Consider the following 18,534-nt stretch of genomic DNA (forward strand, 5'->3'; position numbering starts at 1 on the left):
CATAGAGTATCAAATTATTTCTCAAAGAAGCATGGGAAATAATTTTTGGATCTAGACTGATCATATTTCAGCCAAAGAAGCATTTTAGCTATGCCTTTTTTATGTATGTTGGAGGGGGTGGTTAATTAGAGAGAGTTAACCTTATGGAATTCTAGGAAGTGATTATACAATGACTATGAGGCTGTTGTACCTATATTTGGTTGGTCCAACATAAGGTCATAAGGAGTTAAAAAAAAAGAGTAAGGGGAAAGCACCCACAGGTGAATTTTATAAGGACTTCATGGCATTCACAAAGCTTGCCTGCAGTTTCTACTGCTGTCATACAATCTCAAAGCTTCCAGTAATGAAGGGTCTTCAGGAAAAGCTAACATCCTTCATCTTGTTGCTAACTATGGAGCTTGTTGAGAAGTCGGAGAATTTAAAGAGGTCTGGCAGAATCTGAAAATTGTAATCCAGTTGCTTCCTGTGCCATCAAGTTGAGCCAGCAGATAAGCCTCAATGTGGTAATGACTAGTGCTCCACTTCCACCTGCCAAGATGGAGAATGTCCCTGCTGGCTAGGAGCTACCCAGGAAAAGGAACAGAAGGAAAATAGTGCCAACTGAGAAGGGCTAATATAATGCAGATCCTCAATGTTACTCATCTGCTTTATTCAGTGGTACTCCTCATTCCCAAATACTTATGCACCTTTCTTAATGATTTTTCCACAAATGGAGTAAAAATATTATGTGTTGTGAGTGAGATATATTCCACAATGAACCCTAAATGAAGAATAAGTGGCACAAATCATGAAACAGTATGAGGGACAAGGTGACCTGGAAGACACTGTACAGAACATGTGTTCCATTTTACTATATCTTTTAAAGTTAAGGATTTAACAAGTACCGTTATATCAGCTACATGATCATTCTCAGGCAAGAGATGGAGCTAGGAGCTAGAAGATGTATTATCGTTAGCCATTTAGTATTTATATGTATTCCATGCATCCTAGTGAATTGACATTGTGTTTATAGTGTATAAATACATGACTATTGCTCAGTGCTGTTCACGGTACTTTGCTTTCCCTATCATTAAAGAAAAGCAAAGATGAGATTTTGACATTGATTTGCAATCTTTGTAAATCATCTACTTTTTAACTTATTCCATAATCTTCTTCAAGGCTTCATTACATTTTGCCTTATGCATATTTAATGCTTACTGCTATCTGAATTCATAAACTAAATTGATATGTATGTTTCTGTATTGAGATACACATTGTGAATGAATTAAGGAGAACAAAAGAAGCATTTGTGGTTGAGAGTGCTTATGTACTTAATTGTATAGAAGTTCAGCTTTGTGTTGATTTAGGTGCAAAAAAAGGTACACTCAGAAAGCTAAGCAAACTTTAGTAAATTCTGCTATAAAGCCATGCTCTTGCATAAGCTACCTCAGCACTGACAGATTTGTACTATGTAAGCTACATCATCATCCTTGCTTTGTTCAATTGTGACCACGGCACTACCTAAACTGGGCAGTCAGTTAGGTATGGAAATGCACAGACAGTATGGGGTTAATCAATCCTATCTACATAATAAAGTATAATCAATATGCTGTTATGATAAAAGCATTAAAAATTATTGATGTTTTCTGTTTTGTTTCAAATCCATCCTTATTCTTGGCTATAGACATGTAAAGATTACTGGACACTTGACATGGTGGTATGATTGCAGAGGTGGCCTGAGCCCCTGAACAATTACACAAGTTTTGGTTTATTGCTCTGGGACATACCATTCTGGAGACATTCTGTTCCAGTTCATTTTAACAGTGATTAGAAGCACCCCCATAACAAGAGCTTGATGTTAGAAACAACTTCATTAGTTTGGGTGATTTTATTGGTTTCCTTTAGGGTGAAGGACTAGTACTAATAGTTGCAATTTAATAAGAAAATTATTGAAGCAAGAAAGATTCCACTTAATCTTAAATGAAGCATTAAACAGACATTTCCCTTCCAAATAGTGAAATAAAAGAGAACTGCCTTTACCTTAAAAAAAAAATCATTGTATTAATGCATACAAATAGCATGATAGGGTCATTTGGATTAAACGCTTAACTATTGCTTAAATTGGATATTAAGTACTAATGATGGTCAGTCTCAATTCACAACTTGATTGGAAATATAATCACCTAGAAGAAAAATCTCTGAGCACATCTTTCTTTTCTCTTACTGCATTAGGAATGTCCATCATAAGCATAGGGAGCACAATCCCATGAGCTATGGTTTTGAGCTGGATAAAAGAAGAGAGGAAATGAGCTGAGCGTAAGCATTCATTGCTCTCTGCTTCCTGATTATGGATGTAATATGAGTAGCCACCTTCCACTCCTGCCACCATGCCTTCCCTGCCATGAATAATCCCCTCAAACTTTGAGTTGAAATAAAGTCTTTTTCTTTCCTTAAGTGTCTTTGTCAAGATATTATCATAAAAGCAATAGAAGTAACTGATATAGTTCCCATACAGACAAATTCAGGTAAAATTTAAATTGTGTGAGTGTGTATATTCATGTAAGGCATTTTCCTTCACACTTTGTTGGAAATGAGGTGTAGTCAACATACTTTGTCTCTGGAAAAAAAAAAATCTATCTTCCTTTATCCTTTACTTGTCTCCCTTCCTTTCATTCTGAGCCTGTTCTTCTCTCATTTCTATCCTAGTATCTGCTCTTCTCTTTTCTCTCACACATTATCTCTCTAAGCAGCAACATTTTATTTCTTGTGAAGAGTATTAATGGGACAATATTATCACCTCTGGTGCACATATGATTTTCTGTCCACCAAACACTTTATAATCATTTAGTAATCTTTCCTCCCACTTCCAATACAAGGTAATACAGCATAATATCCAGTACTGTAAAGCTGACAAAGAAGATTTAAAAAGGAATGTATCAAGATGTCAAAGCAGCAAAAACACACCAGTCTTATGAAATGTAACTTTTTATCACTTTTTCTTACAGAATATAATGTGAAAACTCCATCATTTGGAAACAGTAATCTTTCATTTTAAAAGACAGTAAGCTTAAATTTTCAAAATACATGTAGCTCATAATGCCTGTATTCTAAAATAAGAAGCAATTTTAAAAGGAATTTGTTTGCTTCTTTCAAGCTCATGGTCTAGATACAGAATGACAGCATATTCTCATGTTACAGCATGAGGTTTACCTCAGCATCTATAAGGTATAAATCTATCAAATTCAGCGACTATGTCTGTTCTGTTGACTTTTATTGACTAGGCATATGACATGATGCCTCACTTTGGGGAGTAGTTCCATAGCACTTGTGGAAGTAATATTGGGATATATGAAACAAAATAAATCCTCTGCTTGTAGATAACATACACATGTAATCCTACCTTCTTAAGAAGCTGAGGCAAGAGAATCACAAGCTCAAGGACAGCCTGGGCAACAATCAAAAGCATTCTTCTTCATACCAACCCAGTCTGCATAGTCTCCACACTTCACTGTTTCCCTGTTCCTCAAAACTGAAGAAAAACAATCTCCTTAGGCATTTCTGTGCTTCAGCTGTATTAAGGGTCATCATTTTGTGTTTTCTAAAGTCTTAGACTAACATGAATATCACAAACTTGGATGCTGTTTCAGAAGAAACACAGGTACAAAGACAGATACTGGGAAGTAACTAGTTCAGAGTACTGTTTGCTAAGAAAGCAAGTGAGAAGCAAAACTATATAAATAATAAAAAAAAAAAAAACAGAAAGAAAGGTAGTCAGGGACCACTTTAGAAGAAGTGTTGAAAAGACTAGTTTCTTTGAAATCCCAGTAAGGTATTGTTTTCTGAAACTCTATGTTTAGATCGTGTTGTATTCCTGATCAAAGATTTCACACATCTTCAGGAAATACTTTAAAACTTTTCACGTACTCTTACAAAACATATAACTAGACCAAATGAAGAATACTAAAAATGAGAAAACTTATCCCTATTTCCACAAAGGAGAAAAAATTTATCTTCAAAATATGTCCAAGAAACAGGGCTTGAATATAGCACCACAGTGGCAATCTGTAAGTGAAAGGTTCTACAGGGCATGCAACAAAAGAATTCATCAAATAAATTTCAGCAATCCCTTTAAAAATAGCATGTTATAGGGGCTAGAGAGATGGCTTAACAGATGATGTGCTTGCCTACAAACCTAAGGACCCAGGTTCCATTCCCCAGAACCCACATTAGCCACATACACAAGGTGGTATATATATCTGGAGTTTATTTGCAGTGGCTAGAGGCCATTGTCTCTCTCTATCTGCCTCTATCTCTCTGTATATCTCGAATAAATAAGTAAATAAAATAAGGTTTAAAAGGTATGTTTTTTAAAAAGAAATACCATGTTATAGTTGATGGAGACACTATGTAGACTATGTGATAGGATAAAGTTCTAAGTTTGAAGATCAAAAAACAAAGAGAATTTGACTTGTTTCCCAGCTCTAGCTATGGGTCTCCTACCACTGAGGGGATCAGTTAGCCAAATAAAGAACAGTTGGTTCCCCACCATGGCTGTGTGCCACTATAGCACTTGTGTGGGCATCGCACCAGGTTATTTGTTGCTAATTAGGTTAGACCATGAGTTGCTTGGACAGATATTGGTCATTTCTCCCAGTCGCCCATGTAGCACCTTCTGGCACTAGACATGCTGACTGTCTGGGGACTGACTCTCTCCTGGCTTCCAGCCGTGCAGTTCCATTTTATGTGTGAACCAGATACCAGCACAAAGGGGAAGGAGACCAACACAGAGAAAAATCAACTCCTACCAAATCAGAGAGCCAGAGCCTCAGAGGCCCCCAACACCTCAGCACTGAAGCAGACCAAAAATGAACCCAACATGGCTCAGGGAAGTTTTGTGGAGGGGGGGGGGAGAAAGAATGTCAGAGTCACATGTTGGGTCATGATATGCAGACACATTTATCATACCAAGAACTGTGGGCTAACTCCACAATGCACAACCCATTTACATCAACAAGGAGGGTCTATTGGGAGGGGGTAGATCATGGATGAGCCTCAACAATGGTACCAAACTGCCTGTATTTGCTGAAAAGAAAACTAATAAATTAAATTTTTTAAAAAAGAGAGAATTTACATGTGTCTGAGTAGTCATTATAGTATCATCTCTATGGTTAAGTTCAATCCTGCATGTCCTGCTTAAACTTGGTACAAATTGCTTATCACCACATTATTGACTAAAGTGAGTCTAATGACCAAAGCAGAAATATATAAATGCCTCTCATAAAGCAAAGGTTTCTTGGTCAATAATCTAACACCACAGTGAGGAAAGAATCAATTCTTGTGGAAATTCACAAGCTGCATACTCAATAAGTAAAACCACAACTTTCAGTTAAGGAAAAAAACTGAAAATATAAGAGAGGAATTTCACTGTATATAGTCTTATCTCCTTTCAGAAAATCGCATGAGCATTTAGAGTAAATGATATCCTAGCAGTAAGTGAAGTACAAGTTGCATTAAATGAACGTATGCATAATGCACATGATGGTGTGCGTTAAGCACTGTACCAGCCATTAAAGAAAGATGACTACCGTGGGACCATCACTATGAGCCAAATGCCTGTGAAAACAATGGATTAAGACTGCATGTCCCAATGAGGAAATTACACTTTACTAAGAGCAAATGAAAGCAAGTCAGCAATACTTGTTCTCTCGACAAGATCAGAAATCAAGGACTCACACCTTGTTAATTGTATTATCATAAATTGTTCTCACACTTAGCTTGAGGATATGAAGAAATTTAAGCTTGAGGTAGGTATGACTATATCAGACCCTACTGGGCTTCCAGTTTGGGAAAAATGAAAATATATAAATTCAAAGTATTCAAACTAAAGGAAACCAGATCTCAGAACAGTATCATAAGGGAAAAGCTGAAAACTGAACTATTTTGTATTAACCATAGATAAATGAAACATCATTTTTGTTCACTGGGAACTCACCAACAAGCTCCTTCCCTGCATCCTATGTAACAATGCTGGTCATTGTCATTTCATCATCATTGTTATTAACATTTTCAGAGGGCCTAAAACTATGCAGTTCATTATCTGCATAGACTGTAAATTCCAAGAGCATTAAATGAAAAGTGGTATAAACTCTATCTTATTAGAAAGATGTATCTCAAAAAGGAAAAACAAAAAAGACAACTAAGATCATACAGATTGTGGCTGGGACAAATCGACTGATCTCTAATTTGGCCTGATTCCAAAGAATTAGGTTTGAATATCTATTTCACATTTTTCCAAAATATCTGATACAATTTTTGCTTTGATTTTGGTTGTACTCATGATAGACTATAACCAGGGAAAAGATCTTCTTTTAAATAATCTGGACACAATTCTAGTAAGGGGAACTGATTGGTACTATTAGAGTGAGAGCATGCGAGTTTTAAGAATAGTAAGAGGAAAATGTATACTGGGAAGGATAATTCTTTGATAAATGTTTCTATGCAAGCATGAAGACCTGTTTTTTTTTTTTAAATTTAATTTATTAGTTTTCTTTTCAGTAAATACAGGCAGTTTGGTACCATTATTTAGGCTCATCTGTGATCTACCCCCTCCCATTAGACCCTCCTTGTTATTGAAAATGGGTCGTGCATTGTGGAGTTAGCCCCCAGTTATTAGTATGATAAATGTCTCTGAAAATCATGACCCAACATGTAACTCTGACATTCTTTCCGCCCCCTCTTCCGCAAGATTTCCCTGAGCCATGTTGGGTTCATTTTTGGTCTGCTTCAGTGCTGAGGTGTTGGGGGCCTCTGAGGCTCTGGCTCTCTGATTTGGTAGGAGTTGATTTTTCTCTGCATTGATCTCCTTCCCCTTTGTGCTGGTATCCAGTTCACAGGAAAACATCACCCTTGCTTATTTCGCCAGTTGTCCTTAGTTTCAGTTGGGCCCCTTCTGAGGTATGTTGGAGCAGCTCTCTTCTTAGGATCTGCATCTATCTGGAAAAGAGAAGCAGATTCTCCAACGGAGAGTAAGTTAGCACCCAGAAAATTGAGATAACACTTACTTTTTTGATAGACAGTTTGATAGGTGTAGGCCCTCTTATACCCCGTGATTGATGGTAGCTTGATATTCTAGAGTGGGCTTGTGTTTGGGTATGGTTCTGACTTGTTTCCCAGCTCCAGCTAAGGGTCTAGTACCACTGAGTGGATCAGTTAGCCAAATCAAGAGCAATTGATTCCTCACCATGGCTGTGTACCACTATTGCACTTGTGTGGGTATCACATCCGGTTAATTGTTGCTACTTAGGTTAAACAATGTGTTGCTTGGACAGATCTTGGTCACTTCCCCCAGTCGCCTATGTAGCGCCTTCTGGCACTAGACACGCTGACTGTCTGGGGACTGACTCTCTCCTGGCTTCCAGCCATGTCATTCCATTTTACGTGTCAGCTGCGTATGGAGTCTTCAGCAATAGGGTCTTACCACTGGCCTTTGGTGGGTCATCAATTACTCTGACAGAAGTCTGTCATTGTTTTGGGAAACCTTGTAGGTTTCTCTGATCAAAAGCTCATTGTGGATTGTAGGCCCAAGCTGGAAGTGGGGGTTACAGGTCAGTGTCCACTAAGAAATTGAGGAAAAACATAACTAATATACAAGAGTTAGAGAGGAGAGAGATAGAGGGGAGAGGGGGAGAGGGAGGGAAGGAAGATGTAGGAGATTTAGATCAGTCTTGATCCTACCCTCTCCAGTGTCTTGTGGTTCAGGTGTTTCCTGTAAGGGACTAGTGAAGGTTCAAAGAAAATGTTCATCATCCCTAATCATCAGAGAAATGCAAATTAAAACAACTATGAGATTCCACCTTACCCCAATAAGGATAGCCAACATCAAAAGGTCAAATGAAAATAAATGCTGGCGAGGATGTGGAGAAGCAGGGACACTCATTCACTGTTGGTGGGAATGCAGGATGGTACAACCACTTTGGAAAGCAATATGGAGACTCCTGAAAAAGCTGACTATAGAAATACCAACAGACCCAGTTATACCATTACTGAGCATGTACCCTAAAACCTTCAAACCAAAAGCCAGAGAGATTTGCTCAACCATGTTTGTAGCAGGTCAATTCGTAATAGCTAAAAGCTGGAATCAACCCAGATGTCCATCATTAGAAGAATGGATAACAAAGATGTGGTATATCTACACAATGGAATTCTATACAGCAGTAAGAAAAAACGACATAAAGAAATTTGAGGAAAAATGGTTGAACCTGGAACAGATCATTCTCAGCGAACTTACCCAATCACAGAAAAAAAATCGACACATAGTCTCACTCATCTGCAACACCTAACCTGAATTTGCCCAAGATGCCTTACATACCCAGCAAGTACCTCATGGACTAGACAATAAGATGGATGGGAGGGCGGGGAGGGAATCAAAGGGTGGAAAACAGTAATCCGGACCCAAACGGCAATGGTACCATAAAATTCTACTTCCTAAAAGAAGACCTGTTTTTGATCCCCAGGTCCTTCATAAAAACCAGACCTGGTAGCAAGTGTGTGTAAGCCTAGTACTGAAGGAGAAAGAGTAGGATCTCTGGAGGTAGCAAGTCAGTCAAACCAAAACAGCAGTAGCTCTAGAGTCAGTGAGGGGCACTGTATTGAGGGAAAAGGCAAAAGAGTAATACAGGACATGTGGCACCCACTTCTGTCCCACATGCACACAGAGCACAAAAACAATCTACACAAATACATGTATATACCATATGCACACACACATACACACAGCAACAAAAAGAAATCTCAAAGAATGACTCATAGAATAACAGTTGTCTATCATTGGTCAAATAATAAGTCATGGTGATTTATACAGCTATCATATGCATAATAAAAGTTAGGTTGATATTATGTTAGGCAGGTTAAAATGATGGCTACCTCAATAATATGAAATTTTCAGCACATCTAATAACTAAGAAGATGCTAGACTAAATCGTAATAGTATAAAATGCTAATAAAAATTAATTATAACTAGCAACATATAATAAGGATTATACCAGATACGGTTTGATATTTGAGAATAAAGCAATGAGGGAAAAAACACTCAGAAAAAAAAATGACCCTTGATTCTTGCTCAAAAATTGAAAATAAATCTTCCTGTATTTAAAATTTTGGCAAGTTCTATAAGTCTTGTAAGGATGAAATGATATAATAATTCTTGAAACATTTAAAACAAGAAATGCTTAGCTTCAAGAAATATTGCCTAGTTTAATTCTTGTAGCAAAGAATCAACCATTTTATCCCAAAATGCAGTGGGAAAATTACAAATAAACAAAAACTGAAGCACGCATTTTAAATAAAATTTTAAAAGCTACAAAAAGATTTATGGAATAAAATGCCAACCACATAGCAGACTCTAGAATACTCAAGCCTATTTATAAATTTCCTTCTTTTCTTTTATATTTCTTTACTTGCCACACTCTTCTCATCACAGGCATGGCAGTTAGTTGAACTTCCTATCCATTTTTTTATGTTTTCCTTTCTAAGCTAATGCATTTTCTGAATCTCACTCTCATACAGAGTCTTTCTGGTAGTTCTCTAAAATCCAATTCTTCCTCCAGTGTTTATAACCAATAACTTTAATCTTCCTGGGTCTATACACCTCTTTTTTTTCCATGGATTTTTCTCAGTACCAATTTTTCTTGGCAGTCAATAAATTATATTGCCATCTAATCAAGTTCTAAAATAAATCACTTTTTTATAGCATTTTCCCTATCATATATGGATTCACTTGACAGAAATAACCTAGAAGAAGCTTAAGGTGAATTTTAATGGAAAATTTAAGGTGATTTTTTTTTCTTCTTCTCTCATATCAGTTATAAGCAGGAAATACAACAAAATGGCCCCAGACTCCATAACTCCTACAAATATAATATATTATATTTCTTATCTATAGCCCTCCATATTAATGAATAGTCATTCCATGGCAAGGGATAGATGCCCAACTCAAACTATTTGTTTAAACTATGTATATTATTACTTAGCTGAGACAAGGTGAAAATGACTTCAGGCAAGCTCAGAACTATATCTGCATGGACAGCTTGAGGGAATTGCCTTATTGTCTCTACTTTGTAGTCCCTATTCTCCCTCTAGATTGGAATTATTTTCTGTGACTATAGACAGATTTTTTTATGCAGCTAATATGGATAGTGATTAGCATCTCTTAATTTTTATTCCCCATTATGATGCATCAGTACAAGAAATGAAGTGTATCATACTTATCATTAGTCTGCTTAGGTTACTGCCCACATATGGACAGCCTGCTAGTGGCAAAGGCATATTATTATTGGTCAGTAAAGTTCAGTGTTGCAGTGCACAATAAATCATATGACAATCCCAGTATCATATTGGAAAGGAATTGACCATACTCTCCAGCTAAATAATATGAAAGACAGACAATGATCAATGCTTCCTTACAAAATTCCAGTAAAAGTTACAAGCACTAGGGATTCTGTGCACCAGTCTGTATGTGAGCTGGCATGGTGGTGTGGAATGAGTAGGACAGGACCTGTTACCTGGCTCCTCCCAGCTCCTGGTCTGGCTTCCCTGAGCAGAAGAGAATATATGAATAAATTGAAGGTAAGTCAAAAAATGAAACCTCACAATAGTAACCTTAAATATTAATGGCCTTAACTCACCCATTAAAAGATACAGCTTATCAGGATGAATCAAAAAACTGGACCCATCTATGTGCTATCTTCAAGAAACCCACCTCACCACTAAAGGTAGACACCTCTTGAAGGTGAAAGGTTGTAAAATGATACTCCAAGAAAATGGAAATAAAAAACAAGTGGGTATTGCTATATTAATATCTGATAACATAAATTTCAAACCAAAAGTAATCAAAACGGAAAAAGAAGGCCACTTCTGACTCATCAAGGGAATTATCTGACATGAGCACATCACAATCTTAAATACATATGTGTCAAACACAGGGGCACCACAGTTTAGAAAACAAAATCTACTCAATAACAAAACAGAAATAAACACCAATGCCATCATATTCGGAGACTTCAAGACTCCACTATCATGAATAGATAGATCTTCCAAGCAGAAAATTAACAGGGAAATAATAGAGCTGAACATCATAGATCAACTATACCTAACAGATATCTACAGATCATTCCACCCTAACCCTCCAGAAAAAAAAAAAATTCTTCTCAGCAGCCCATAGGGCCTTCTCCAAAATTAACCATATATTAAGCCATAATGTGTGCCTTCCTAAAGTCAGGAAAATTGAAGTCAGTTCCTGTATCATGTCAGATCACAATGCTTTAAAGCTAGAAATTAAAAACAAAAGACACATCAAGAACTCCACCAACTCCTGGAAACTAAACAACACCCTTTTAAACAATGAAAGGGTCATGGATAAAATCAAATCAAAAAAAGAAATCTGTAAAATTCCTGGAATTGAATGCTAATGAAAACACAACCTACCAAAACTTATGGGACACAATGAAGGCAGTCCTAAGGGGAATATTCATGACCCTAAATGCCTTCATTACAAAGACAGAGAGATCCCAAATTAATAACCTGACTGTCCACCTAAAGGCATTGGTAAAACAAGACGAATTCAACCCAAAGAGCTCCAGACACAAATAAATAATTAAAATTTGAGCAGAAATTAATGAATTGGAAACTGAGAAAACAATTTTAAGAGTCAATGAAACAAAGAGCTGGTTCTTTGAAAAAAATAAATAAGATTGACAAACCCTTGGCCAATTTGATCAACAAAAAAAGAGAAAGAGAGAGAGAACTCTCAAATTAACAAATCAGCAATGAAAAACAAGAGATGGGCTGGAGAAATGGCTTACTGGTTAAGCCCTTGCCTATGAAGCCTAAAGACCCCGGTTCAAGGCTTGATTCCCCAGGACCCACATTAGCCAGATGAACAAGGGGGTGCATGCTTCTGGAGTTCATCCGCAGTGGCTGGAAGCCCTGGTGTGCCCATTCTCTCTCTCTCTCTATCTGCCTCTTTCTCTCTCTGTCTGTCACTCTCAAATAAAAATTTTAAAAAAAAAGAAAGAAAAAGAAGAGATTACAACAGACATCAATGAAATTGGAGGAATCACCAGGGCATATTTCTATATGCAAAGGACAAATGCACAGGGGAGAAATCAGAGAGCAATAAAAAGTAAATAAACACCTTGGAGTAACACTAAGGATGCACAAGACCTATATAATGAAACATAAAAAGAAAAGCTCAAGAAAGAAATGAAGAAGGACTTGAGAAAATGGAATGACCTCCCATGTTCCTGGATAGATAGAATTAATATTGTGAAAATGGCAATTCTACCAAATTCTACAGTAATGCAATACCAATAAAAATACCAGCATCATTCTTCACAAAGATTGAAAAATGATCTTAAAAAAAAAAAACTTCTGGTGGTATCATCATACCCAATCTAAAACTATATTACATGGCCATCAAGACAAAAACAGTATGGTACTGGAAGAAAAACAGAAAGACAGGCCAATGGAACAGAACTGAAGACCCAGACCTTTGATCAAGTAACTACAGCTGATTGATCTTTGACAAAGGTGCCAATAAAATACACTGAAAAAAAGACAGCATCTTCAACAAATAGTGTTAGACAAATTGGATGACCACATGTAGAAAAATGAAATTAGACCCACTCATTTTTCCATACACAAAAATAAAGTACAAATGGATTAAAGAGCTCAATATAAGACCTGAGACTCTTCAACTATAGGAACAAAAAAGTAGGAGGCACTCTCCATGATATAGAACTGATAAAAGACTTCCTGAACAAAACCCAAGCAGCCCAGGAAATTAAACAAGCACTAGACAAATGGGATCTCATGAAGCTAAAAAAGATTTTGCACAGACAAACATACCATAATCAGAGCTAATAGATTACCCACTGAATGGGAGAAAATATTTGCTAGCTATAACATTGACAGAAGCCTAGTATCTGCAATCTACAAAGAACTCCAAAAACTAAACAATTAAAAAATGAAGCATACCACACCAAAAGTGGTGCAGTGAACTGAACAGGGAGTTCCCAGAGAAAGATTGACAAATAGCTAATACACATTTAAGAAAAAGTTTAACATTCCTAACCATTAGGGAAATGCAAATTAAAATAACTATGAAATTCCACCTTACCCTAGTAAGGATAGCAAACATTAAAAAATCAAATGAAGGTTCTAGAATTTTATGGTACCATTGCCGTTTGGGTCCAGATTACTGTTTTCCACCCTTTGATGCCCTCCCCGCCCTCCCCATCCATCCTATTGTCTAGTCCATGAGGTGCTTGCTGGGTATGTAATGTATCTTGTGTAGATTCAGGTTAGGTGTTGTAGATGAGTGAGACTATGTGTCAATTTTTTCCTGTGATTGGGTAAGTTCACTGAGAATGATCTGTTCCAGGTTCAACCATTTTTCCTCAAATTTCTTTGTGTCGTTTTTTCTTACTGCTGTATAGAATTCCATTGTAGACCCTTGCAGGAAACACCTGAACCACAAGACACGAGAGAGGGTAGGATCAAGACTAACCTAAATCTTCTACATCTTCCTTCTCTCCCTCTCCCCTCTATCTCTCTCCTCTCTAACTCTTGTATATTAGTTATGTTTTTCCTCAATTACTTAGTGGGCACTGACCTGTAACCCCCACTTCCAGCTTGAGGCTACCATCCACAATGAGCTTTTGATCAGAGAAACCTACAAGGTTTCCCAAAACAATGACAGACTTCTGTCAGAGTACTTGGTGACCCACCAAAGGCCAGTGGTAAGACCCTATTGCTGAAGACTCCATATGCAGCAGACACGTAAAATGGAATGGCATGGCTGGAAGCCAGGAGAGAGTCAGTCCCCAGACAGTCAGCATGTCTAGTGCCAGAAGGTGCTACATGGGCGACTGGGGGAAATGACCAATATCTGTCCAAGCAACTCATTGTCTAACCTAATTAGCAACAAATAACCTGATGTGATGCCCACACAAGTGCAATAGTGGCACACAACCATGGTGGGGAAACAACTGCTCTTGATTTGGCTAACTGATCCCCTCAGTGGTAGGAGACCCATAGCTGGAGCTGGGAAACAAGTCAGAACCATACCCAAACACAAGCCCACTCTACAATATCAAGCTACCATCAATCATGGGGTATAAGAGGGCCTTCACCTATCAAACTCTCTGTCAAAAAAGTAAGTGTTATCTCAATTTTCCTGGTGCTACCTTACTCTCCATTGGAGAATCTGATTCTCTTTTTCAGATAGATGCAGATCCTAAGGAGAGAGCTGCCCCAACATAACTCAAAAGGGGCCCAACTGAAACTGAGGACAATTGGTGAAACAAGCAAGGGTGATGTTTTCCTGTGAACCGGATACCAGCACAAAGGGGAAGGAGACCAACGCAGAGAAAAATCAACTCCTACCAAATCAGAGAGCCAGAGCCTCAGAGGCACCCAACACCTCAGCACTGAAGCACACCGAAAATGAACCCAACATGTCTCAGGGAAATTTTGCAAAAGAGGGGGCAGAAAGAATGTCAGAGTCACATGTTGGGTCATGATATGCAGAGACATTTATCATACCAATAACTGTGGGCTAACTCCACAATGCATGACCCATTTAAATCCACAAGGAGAGTCCAATGGGAGGGGGTAGATCATAGATGAGCCTAAACAATAGTACCAAACTGCCTGTATTTGCTGGAAAGAAAACTAATAAATTAAATTAAAAAAAAAAGGAAAAAAAAATCAAATGAAAACAAATGTTGGCAAAGATGTGGAGAATCAGGAACACTCCTTCACTATTAGTGGGAATGTAAGCTGATACCACCACTATGGAGAATCGTCACATGGTCTCACTCATCTGCTCTTCTTAACCTGGACCAACCTGAGTCACTGACATACCTGAATGGCATCTGAAGGCTTGGAGAATAGGGAAGATAGGGCTAACATATCTGCTCAATGGAAAGGAAATCATATCTGTAACTGGGAAACAAGTCAGAATCATATCAGATACTGATTCTGCTTTCCATTGTCAAGCTCCAAATAATCTTGGGCTATAAGAGGATCTACACCCTTTAAATTCTCTCTAACTTAATAATGATTATCCCATTTAACCAGTGCTGACTCCATTCTCTGTTAGAGACTCTGCTTCCCTATTTAGAACAGAAGTTGGACCTGAGGAGATAAATGACCCAGAGCTCTTCACTCTAGCCCCAGCTGAAACCACAGAGGAACTGGGGAAATGAGCAAGAGTGCTACTTTCTTAGTGAATCTGATATCAGCACAAGAGTGAAGGGGACAGACACTGAGGACACTCAACACCCACCAAACCAGAGATCTAAAGGCTCCTAAGTGTCCATCACGGAAGTAGACTTAAAATGCACCCAACATGGCTCAGGGAATTTTGTGGAAGAGGGAGTGGAAAGATTGTTAGAGCCACAAGTTGGGGCATTTTGCAGTCATTGCCTCACCCTCATACCTTACTTCTGCCCCTATAATGCATGACCCACAATCCCATTGGGGATCACCTGCATCACCAACGAGGAAGGCCTCTACAAAAAAAAGGACAGGGAAGAGGGAAAGTATGGCCCCAGGATGTGTTGTTTACATACTAAATATGTCCATATCTAATACAAATATATGCAAAAGAAAGAAGAATACTAACAAAAGGAAATACAAAGGTTTTCCTGTGTACCAGCACTAACACCATCCATATCTGATTAAAATGTATTTTGACAATAGTCAACTTTTAAAAACAAACAAAAAAGTTACAAACATCAGTATGCATTTCATCTCACAAATATAGCATACTCTGTGTTTTAAATTATCACTTGCATGACAAAAATAAAATAGCAAGTAAAAGGTGATGCAATGGTTCAGATAAAAAACATCCTCAAAAAAGTTTCATGTATTAAAAGCTTAGTAACAAAAGCTAGCTGTGTTCAGAGGTGGAGTTTAGGGAAATGATTGATAATGAGGAATATGAAGTCATGAAAAGATTCATTAATTAATGGTTCTGAACTTTCCTCCTTTCAGTTGCTTTGCTCGTCCACAGAAATGGGAACAACTGAGTGACATAGATGACAGTGTTCACTCTCATCTAACAATGCATTCAATGGAAGCTCCAGCTCTGCTGAAAAGCCTGCTCTTTCCCTTCCAGAACTGAGAATGAGTGGATATGTAGACTTAGGAATCAGATTGATGAACGTCAACAATAAGCATCACTGTGAATTGAAAAATCATCAGCAGATGTGTTTTGCTCTCAATCCAAAAGCCCAGCTTTTACTTCTCCCCTGAAGGAAGAAGGAACACCCACAGCAGACAGAGGCATGCAACCAGAACCCTTTCCTGAAAAGTGTGTGTGTGGCCAGTATTTCTCAGAATTACATTACGTGTTAAATTTTTGCTGCCTCCTATTCTCCCAATTTAGGATTTCTCCATATTATAATTCTCTAAGCATTTGTAGACCATCATTCTACTTAATTTTCTCAAAATGACAGTTGCTCAAAGCTAAAGCCATACATCCTACAGGATGTCAACTTCAGCAAAAAGCCACCAGTATCTTCCCATAATTCAAGGCTTTAGGCTATTTATCTCTGGACCTCTCAAGCTCCTACATTGAGGCATACCCCTTCTGCTCCTTTGTTCCAGAATTCCACCTAGTGGATGGGCTTTTCCATGAGAGGGATTCAAGCATCTTCACAAAAGGAGGCTCCAGAGGAAGCTACATAGAAGATTCTTCCATTTCTTTGGTACTATGCAGATCCTGGTCACACCAGTCTCAAAATCAAAGAGGAAACTTGAATTTGCAAATGTTTCTAGGTTTTTGGTCACCTAACCTTCAGTGGTCAGAGAACACTGGCTCCAGGAAGAAAAAATGTTGTAGTGTTAAATTTTTCTTCATTCTTTCCAAACGGTTCAATTCTACAAAACCTTTAAGAATTTTCCAATTGGGGGGAGTAGGCTGGAGAGAAGGCTTAGCAATTAAGGCATTTACATCCAAAGCCAAAGGACCTTGGTTTGACTCCCAGGACCCACATAAGCCAGATGCATAAGGTGGTGCATGTGTCTGGAGTTCATTTGCAGTGGCCCCGGAACACCCATTCTCTCTCTCTCTCCCTCTCTCTCTCCCTTCTCTCTCTCTCTCTCTCTCCATATATATATATATATATCTGTCTGCCTCCTTATCTCTCTCTCACTCTCTCAAATAAATAAATAAATAAAGATTTTAAAAAATAGGGCTGGAGAGATGGCTTAGCGGTTAAGCGCTTGCCTGTGAAGCCTAAGGACCCCGGTTCAAGGCTCGGTTCCCCAGATCCCACGTTAGCCAGATGCACAAGGGGGCGCACGCGTCTGGAGTTCGTTTGCAGAGGCTGGAAGCCCTGGCGCGCCCATTCTCTCTCTCTCCCTCTATCTGTCTTTCTCTCTGTGTCTGTCACTCTCAAATAAATAAATAAATAAATAAATAATAATAATAATAATAATTTTCCATTGTATATTCACATCTTAAGGTTTCTATGACTCATATTTCAGAATTCTTTTCTTTGTAAGTCAAATTTCTAAAGTGTGAGAGACACCTGTTTCATAATAGCTATATTTTAAGCTACTACTTATTTTGTCAGTGCAAAAGAGGAAAAGATGCTTCCTATCCAGTGATAAAAGAATCCCCACTTCCCATATTTCAGTCCACTTCAGTCAGTTTTGTGTTTCAATCAGGTATTTGCAGTCCTTCTACCTGTCTACAATTTATTCATAAGGGATTAGAGGACTGGGGAGATGGCTCAGCAGATAAAAGGGCTATGGCATAATCAAGAAGACGTGAGTTCAATCCCCAGCTTACATATAAATAAGCTGAAAATACTTTCATATGCCTGTAACTGCAGTGCCAAGAATGGCAATGACAAGAATATTATTATAACTTCCTGGTCAGCTAGTCTAACCTCTCCCCTAGACTGAGGAGATTCTGGTTCTGTGAGAAATTCTGTTTCAGAGGAAAGAAACAAGAAATGAAGAGTGTCAGAAAATATCTGACACAAACACACGCACATACACCATATACTATGCTCATGCCAAAGAAGTAAATATACAAGTCCAATGTTTTGAATAATATAGAGGTGCTTATTTGACTGCACTTAAAATTCAAATATATCTAATTAGTCATGGTCAAGATAAATCTAATTGCTTAAAATAATTGTCAATCATGTGTGTATGAGCATGAGTAGGCTTCCTGCTCAATAACTATTCTTGTCTTGCTTTCTTCTCTCTCTCTTTCCCCTTATCACCTGGCTAGATGTTGTTTCTTCTCTATGCAGAAGAGCTTCCTTAGTTACACTTGAGAAAAGAAGCACCAGTAGCTCCAGATTTTTTGTGTTCATCCTAAGCAACCTCATCATATTCAGAGAATGTACAGTATCTCTTAGGAATGATATTCACTAACTTACTGTGGCAGGCAGACTAGCTCTCCACACACACACACACACACACACACACACACACACACACACACACCACACACAAATGTCTGAGTCACCAGAA

This window comes from Jaculus jaculus, chromosome 3 (assembly GCF_020740685.1).
Source record: "Jaculus jaculus isolate mJacJac1 chromosome 3, mJacJac1.mat.Y.cur, whole genome shotgun sequence".
NCBI classification, from domain to species: Eukaryota; Metazoa; Chordata; class Mammalia; order Rodentia; family Dipodidae; genus Jaculus; species Jaculus jaculus.